This window comes from Piliocolobus tephrosceles, chromosome 9, assembly GCF_002776525.5.
Source record: "Piliocolobus tephrosceles isolate RC106 chromosome 9, ASM277652v3, whole genome shotgun sequence".
Taxonomy (NCBI): Eukaryota; Metazoa; Chordata; class Mammalia; order Primates; family Cercopithecidae; genus Piliocolobus; species Piliocolobus tephrosceles.
In genome coordinates this window covers 32,393,376-32,401,361 of record NC_045442.1, presented here as the reverse complement: position 1 = coordinate 32,401,361, position 7,986 = coordinate 32,393,376, and the positions used below count along the sequence as shown (strand labels likewise).

The 7,986-nt window shown below is 49.3% G+C and overlaps 1 non-coding gene across 1 annotated transcript; it reads left to right on the top strand.

Annotated features, from left to right (window-relative positions):
* Nucleotides 1-5,312: 5,312 nt before the first annotated feature.
* Nucleotides 5,313-5,502, top strand: LOC111538960. The gene has a single exon (XR_002730526.1). It is a non-coding gene; the product is annotated as a U2 spliceosomal RNA (small nuclear RNA).
* Nucleotides 5,503-7,986: the final 2,484 nt, after the last annotated feature.

Genomic DNA, 7,986 nt, shown 5'->3' with positions numbered 1-7,986 from the left:
TCTTTCTCTTTCTCCTCTTTCTTTATCTTTCTTTCTATCTCTCTCTCTTTCTTTCTCTCTCTCCTCTCCTCTTTTTCTCTTTCTTTTCTTTTATTTTCTTTCTTTCTTCCTTTCTCTCTCTCTCTCTCTCTCTCTCCTTTCTTTTCCTTTCTCTCTTTCTCCTATTGGTCTGTTTCTCTGGAAAACCCTGACTCATACAGTGTATGAGGACCTGGGGAGAAATCAAGGACCTAGATGGAGGTGAGGTGCAGTGAAGAGAAGCCAGGAGGACTTGCAGAGGGGCTGGCAGCAGGGCAGAGCTCACCTTCCTGCCCTCTCCAGAGGGAGGCAGCAGAGGACCATGGGAATTGCCCCATCCAGCATTAGCAGTTAGTTCCTTTTGTGTCACTGTCTACCATGGAGCCCATATCTAGGGACTCACCTTGTTTGAATGTTTCTACACTTTTAGCCCCTGCCCCAAGGAGAGATGCCTTGAGAAAGTCAGCCTTGATTTAGTCCCTCCCAAGCCCCTCTCTTCATTCCTATGTAGGGGCTTCTCTCCTTTGTGTCTAGAGCTTAGAAAACATACTTTTGTCCATTCCCCACCTCCTTACATTCCTCAACCTCCCCAACTCCCTACTTCCTACATGCCCTTGGAGTCCATGATCCAGCCCAGATTCACCACCCTGGAGAAGCCCGGTCATCTGGCCTAGCACTCATTGTATAAAGAAGACTCAGAGGGGATAGGAAGGTTCCTGACTGTACCACCCACCATCTCAAGTCATCTACCAGCTTAGTTCTAAGACTTCAATTTGACCTTATCCTATGGAACTCCAGGCTTATCTGCCTGCCTGATGGATTCATCCCCAGATTAAGTGTTCCCTCCACCCACATTGTTGCTCTATGTTTGGACCCCTCCTGATAGGCCTGATGGAGGAGCCCTGATTGGAAAATCTCCCCTCCCCTTTCCTGTCTGAGAATAGAGTTTCTTAGGGTGCTCCCTTTGCAACTTGAAATGTCACTGTCTTTCTATTAAAATGTCTTTTCCACTCTGCCTCTCCCTTTCTCTTGCTCTTCTCCAAACCCTATCCCCTCCACCCCCACCTGCCATCCCTCTTCCAGATAGAGCCCCAGAACCGCTGAGATGAATCTCTGCAGCTTTGTGGTTCTGGGCTGTGTTCTTCATAATTGAGTTGTGCTCCATAGTCGTGATGGGGGAGGGTGGCACTGGCTGCCAGTGGGTCCAGTCCTCCTTCTGCTAGCTTAGCCCCTTCCACTGTGATCCAGCAGAGAGGGTGAGGAGGAGAGAGCTGGGGATGCTTCCTCTTCCCCAGCCCTCCTTCTCCAGCTATCTGTCTCCCCCTCTCCCCCTCCCTGCTTCATCTCCAGCACAAATCACATGGTGACAGCCACATCCAACCTTTGGGGAAGGGTTTGTAAATGTGTCTTCCTTAGCTGTGATCTCCAAATTGTTCCTTTTATTGCATTTGTCACGGTGAAGATTAAAGTCCCTGGGTGGCCTGCACTACAAATCACGAAGCCTGCTCAGGGAGCGACTGCAGGTTGGGAACTGATGAAGGGGTCTGGGCCCTGTTACAGGGTGTGCATGCATGTGTATACTCACAAACACCTGATCCCATATGTGATGAGGACTTGTACTTAGGAATGGAAAGATGTGCTGCTGATATTGCCCTTCTGAGTTGTTAGCCCCCTTTATAGCACAGTTTTTGACCTCTTCCTTGAGGCTGTCTTCCAGGATCTCCCTGCCCAATCTGTGGTTGGCATCATCATCTACATTGCTCTTTCCCGTCTCTTCCATTGTGGGGAGGGAAAGCTGTGGTCATATCAGAGATATTTCAGGATATCCCTCTGGATCTGGTCACATTGATCTCTAGATCACATCCTGGAAGCGCTCTGTCGCCCAGGATGGGGTGCAGTGGCACGATCTTGGCTTGCTGCAGCCTCAACCTCCTAGGCTCAAGTGATCCTTCTGCCTCAGTTCCCCCAAGTAGCTAGGACTAAAGGCGTGCACCACCATGCCCAGCTAAACATCCTGGCAGCACTCTGAATGGGTCAAGGACAGTTTGGGCCCAGAGCTCCCAAGGGACTCACATCCAGGCCCCAGAAGAACAGCTGATCTTACCCTGTCCCAGCACCCTCATATCCTGACTTTCTTTCTTATCCTGGGATACAACTGGGTGCAGAGGGTCACAGCTGACATGGAGGAAACACCGCTGAGGAACCGAGAGGACAAAAGCTCCCTTGTACAAGTGCACTGAAAATAGCCCCCTTATGAGGTGGGCTTCCTGCCTGTCCCTCATCCACATTCATAACATTCAAATTTATGCTGTAATCTCCACCGCTCCATATGTATGAGCCTTTGATGGGTGTTTGGGTTTATGGGATGCACCCGGCCCTCCGTTCCCTCACCCACCCACCGCCTCCAACCACTGCAAAGATGCTCGTACATAATTGACATCGGCAGATTCTTTCATTATACAAGATTTAGCATCTGCTCAGGGATCGCTTGCTCCTCACTCACTATAGATGACTTTTCCCCGTGTTTCCTATTATCAATTCAAATTAGCCCCATTTCCCCACCCGACCAGTGCAGCGTTCACACTTGACAGTGAGGAAACAGCAAGGCTATAATGGGCTCCTCAATTATTTAGGCCCAGGTAGGCCAGGACCCAGAAAGCCTTGACAAGGGGATATGCTGGGGTGGGGTCCTTGTATCGGGGAGGATAGGGCAGCAACTACTTTGTCCCTGTTTGGCCTTATAGCCCTCTACCCTCTCACTTTCCTGGGACCCCTGGGACCCCTCCCTTCCCTGCCCACACACATGTAGGTCTCTAAGGGGCAAGACAGTCCCTTCCTGCCCCCATCCTCAGCAGCAGCTCTCTCCCCCTCCATCCCGTATTTGCTCCACATGAGTACCCAATGGGCCACTGGCTAAACCAAAGAAGGGGTCATTAACACCTGCCGGGCTACCCCTCCCCTGAAGACGTCCCTGTCTGAAGGTTCATCTCTCTCCATGAAGGTGTGAGGTGGTGCCCCAGGATTTCAGAGATCAGTAGAAGAGTCAGAAATCCAGCTGTAGAGCCCTAGGAGGAGCGAGATAAAGCAGGCCCAGATACAGAGAGACACATGAGAGCCTGAGGGAGCAGAGAGTGTCGCCGCTGGGGCTTCGGGAGAAGGCACAGGCAAGAAGAAAGGCTTGGGCAAGGCCCCCTGTTAGACCACACGGACTGTGCAGAGCTGTAATTAGGTCAGTTCTGCCCTCCTACTGGTCTGCTATTCCAGGCCCAGCCTCCTGTAATAGCTCTTGGGCCCAGTAGCTATTCAGGAATCAGGGACTCTCCCGAGCTCACTAAATGGCCTAAGTACACGGGCAGAAGCTCCTGGTCAGCACTGAAGCCCTAATCCCTCCTTCCCATCAACCCTCCTTTCATCTGAAGCAGGGCCCCAGGCAGTCAGCTCAGCTCAGCAAAGCCCTATGCCCACTTCTGCATCCACTCCCGTCCCCTTCCTCAGCTCGGATCAGTTTCCAAAGGCAGCGATGGGGAGGTGACAGGCAGGGGTCGGAGAGGCTCTGGGATTAGCAGTGTCTTTCCCATGCTCGGCTTCTTCAGAATCAAAGAATTCCTCCATCTGATTGGATTTACCCTAAGTCACAGGCGTGTGGGACCTTCCTTCCCTCAGCAACAGCTGGAAACAGCCCTAAATATGATTAATTAACGCCGTAAAAAGCCCTGGACACAATTAAGATTTATGTGTATGCATGTGTGTGTATGTGCACACATGTGTGTGTGTGTTGCAGGGGAATGGGTTGTGGGGGGTACTTGAGTGGGGGGAGCACGGGTGGATTACCAACCACCTCCAGGGCCCTCTGGGGGAGTGGAATGACATTTCCTCAGAGACATTCCTTTGACATCCATACCAGGCAGGGGTCATTTTATCCAGCCTCCAGCTTTTGAGCAGATTAGCCTTTCTGTGTCCCAGGGGCAGGGGCTGTTTTCTTTTCTCTCTTCTCTGGCCAGTGAGGGGAGTTGGGGGTGGTTCTGGGGCAGGTGCCTCCTCTTTCCTCCACCACAGCAGAATATGCTCCCTCAAACCTCAATTCCTTTTGCTGGGTCAGTCTAGGAATCAGGGACACATACACAGTCCCCAAACATAGCTGCACTGACAAAGCCCAAATGGGACATAAAATAGGAACCTCAGAGGAATCTGAAGAAATTAGCTGCCAGACAAACCTCCTGCCCTTGGAGACAGCTCACTTTCATCCTCAAAGACTCATGTCTCCAAGACAAGACAGAGGTCCTTGGACTTTCTCCTCACCTCTAAGATGACAAAATTGTATTTGTTGGGCTGTCTACTGCCTCCTGGCCCACCCCCATGTGATTGGGTACTCATTCTCTAATGTGGTGACATCCCAGCTTCAAAAAGACACTGGTGATGATCGACATTATTTATAATCATGGAAAGGAAAGGGACAGGAGCACAGAAAACACCAGTGAATCATCCGGAAATCAGTTATCAGGATCTTTGCAAGAGTCTTGGATTTTAATTTCTTTTCTTTTATTTATTGCATTTGATTGATCTACTTCTGTTTTGCTGAAATGACTAAGCCTAGGAAGAGGTTGCTTAGGTTCTAGCCCTGATGGCCAAAGAGGAAATGTACCAGAAAGAGCATGGAAAAACCCAGACTCTACATCCCCTCTTGGGATCCTTCTGGGGTCAATGGCCTGAGTACCTGGGGCTTCTGCTTTATGGCATGGTCCCCCGGGGAGGAACCCAGGAGGTCTTGGGGATGCCTAGGTATTCCTTGGGAGAGGAACTTCACATATCCTGGTGGAGTTACTAACAAACATGGATTAAATCCCTGGGACTAGAGTTCAACTTCCTGATATCAAGGCTTAGTAGGGCCAAGTGAGTGTGTAGATTCTCTGTGCCACTTGTCTCCATGAAGAGGATCACCCTTGCCTGGAGGTAGGAGAATGGCAGAGATGAACTTTCAGTGACTTTTTCTAGGACCCTGAGATTTTAGGAGCTTTTGTGGAATTCCTGAATTTTTAGCTGATGACTGAGTAGAGGAGCTAAGTTCTACTCCAGGGCTCCAGAGTGAAAGGTGTGCCTTAAAGAGGGGAAAAGGGAATCAATTTTCCCCAGAAGCTCCAGTAAAGGCTTGTTGTGAGGATCAAAAAAGCAGGAGGGTATGTCCTGGGGTCCCCAGATGCATGTGTGATGGTGCTACTACAGGGGTCAGCTGTTCAGAGCACCCCACCCCCACCATTTCCACTCACACCCTTTGGGTTCTATAGAGTTCCACTCCTATCACCTCTCGGTCTTATGGCTAAGATCAAATGTAGTATGTTTTTACCAGTTTAACATCTGATATATCCTCTATCTGAGGACAATAAATTAGATGGGTTTTTGGAGCAGGGGGATAGAAAAGGAGCTTTCTCCATCCACTCCTATGCATCAACCTGGTATTGCAGGACCTCCAGGAATGGTGCATCACCAGGGGGCAAGAGAGAGTTCTACTCCCAGAGAGAGGGGTGAGGGGATGAGATGGTGTGAGTAGCAGACTTGGTGCCAGTGAACAAACAAGGAAGAGGAGGCAAGAGGTGGGAGGCTGGCAGGAGGTAGACAGGAAGGCAGGCTGCCTGGAGGTGGGCCACTCCCTTGTGAGTGTCCTTGTGCTTTATTTACAGGCTCTCTACTCCTTTGGGGCATGGTATTGGTATACTTGCAGATGGCTCTGCACATCCTCATGGGTCAGTGTATCTGCACGTGTGTTATCTCTCTACTCTGTGACAGTACTTGGTGACCATGTGGCTGAGGACAACTGTGTGAAGAACAAGAAACTAGGGGGTTGCCCAAAGAGCACTTGGGTATTTGGTTTGATGAGCACAGTGTTTAAAACAAACATGAAATTGAATACCTTTAGGAAAACGTGCTTCTCAGGTGCAGCCACAGACCCTGCCACTCTACTGCATTTTACTACTTGTGTCACTTTTATAATCTGCCTAGCACTCAAGTCTTGACTCTGTGATCTCTTGAAGAAAAGGAGACAGGCCTCTATTTGTCCATCAGTTGGCTTCTGAATCATTAACTTCCCTCAGAGATAATGGCTGGGGTCCAGCCACCAGCTTCTCTGAGACTGAAGGGTACTGGAATCCACCTTTTATTTTTCTGAGTCAAAAACATCTGTACAAGGGAAGCAAACAAGTCCCAACCTTCCACGAGAGAGATGTCCAAGATCATACAGTGATACTAGCCTCCAGGCTGCCTCCGTGGGACTCCAAAACCCCTATTTTGCACATGGCCTCTTCCTTCATCAAGTGAGTTTGAGCTGAGGCTGAGATATGAGAGCTAGAACGAGAACAAGCCCATAGACCCTGAGGGACACACTTGTTTCCAACTGGTGTGTCCTGGACATGGGCCCCTGACAGAGGATGGAAAGGGATTTGGCCTGACATGCTGTTGGGATGGCCCTTGGGTAGACTCCTTGCTCAGTCCGTTGTGTAGCCTCTCAGGTAGGCAGAGCCCTCCTTCCTGCCCAGCATCATCATATCACCACCCTGCCCCACCCGCCATCTCCCTGGGAGAAAGGGAAGTTTGGAGGCCAAAAGGAGGATCGATTCTATTTTGTTTTGGAAGCTTGGAAGAGTAGCTGGAAACATGTGGGGCTTGGTTTGAGGCTGGGGACAGGGCTGGCTCTTAGTGCCTGCTTCATCTTTGCAATCAGCTTTCCAGAACTCTCAGTGGAGCTTATAGGGTCAGGCTCTACCACAGGGGACCCATACTAAGATCATATCTATCCCTGGGATGCCCCCACATAGGCAGCAGCTTCTAAGACATGAATCTTGATATAGGCCTTTTACTTGACTTCTAAGAAGCTTAGGATGGTGATGGGAATGTAAGAAAGGGTAACCTTTGTAAGGGAGCTGATCTTTTATAGCTGCTGTTTACTGAGTGTCATATTTTGAGGTTTTTTTTTTTTTTTTTTTTTTAGTTTTTTTGGTTATTTATTTTGTGTCAGACAGTGAACTGAACCTTTTTTTACTTTATTTCATTAAATGTTTATAACCATCCGGTGAGGTAGGTGGTGTTATCTCCTATTGCTCAGATAAGGAGATTGAGAATCTAAGACAAGGAGATTGAGAATCTAAGAGGTTAAAAACCAGTCCAAGACCACATAGCTATTAACTGGGGAATCTGCCTGTTTCCACTCAAGGGCAGTGCCTTCCTCAATCAATACAAAACCTGAGGTCAGTGAGCAAGGTGGGGGGGTAGGGTAGGGTTACCAGATTTAGCAAATAAAAATACAGGATGCCTAATTAAATTTGAATTTCAGACAGACAACAAATAAGTATAAGTACATCCCAAATAGTGTGTGGGATATACTTACTCTAAAAATTTGTTGTCTGTCTGAAATTCAAATTTAATCAGGTGTCCTGCATTTTATCTGACACTTCTTGATGGGAAGTGGGGTGACAGCCTGGCCCAGCTCTGCCCCCATTTCCTAAGAAAGTCCTGAGAGGTACAGGCCTCAAGTAAGGGATGGTCTGAGCTCAATCAGATTGTGCTGGCTGTGCTGAGAGCCCTTTTCTCCCTTTCTGAGTGTGGCTAGGAAGAGGCAGGGCTTGGAGTCTGGGCTACCCTGTCCAGCCTCCCAGGCTTTGTGCTGAGGACGTCAGAGATCACACCCATTTACCAATCAAAAGGGATTTTTCATCCCAGCAATAGGCTGCTCAACCACAAGTGGTGCACCAGCACAGACATTTGGCTGGGTGCGGTGGCTCAAGCCTGTAATCCCAACACTTTGGGAGGCCTAGGTGGGCGGATCACTTGAGGTCAGGAGTTGGAGACCAGCCTGGCCAACATGGTGAAACCCCGTCTCTACTAAAAATACAAAATTAGCCGGGTGTGGTGGCACAGGCCTTTAATCTCAGCTACTCAGGAGGCTGAGGCAGGAGAATCACTTGAACCCGAGAGGCGGAG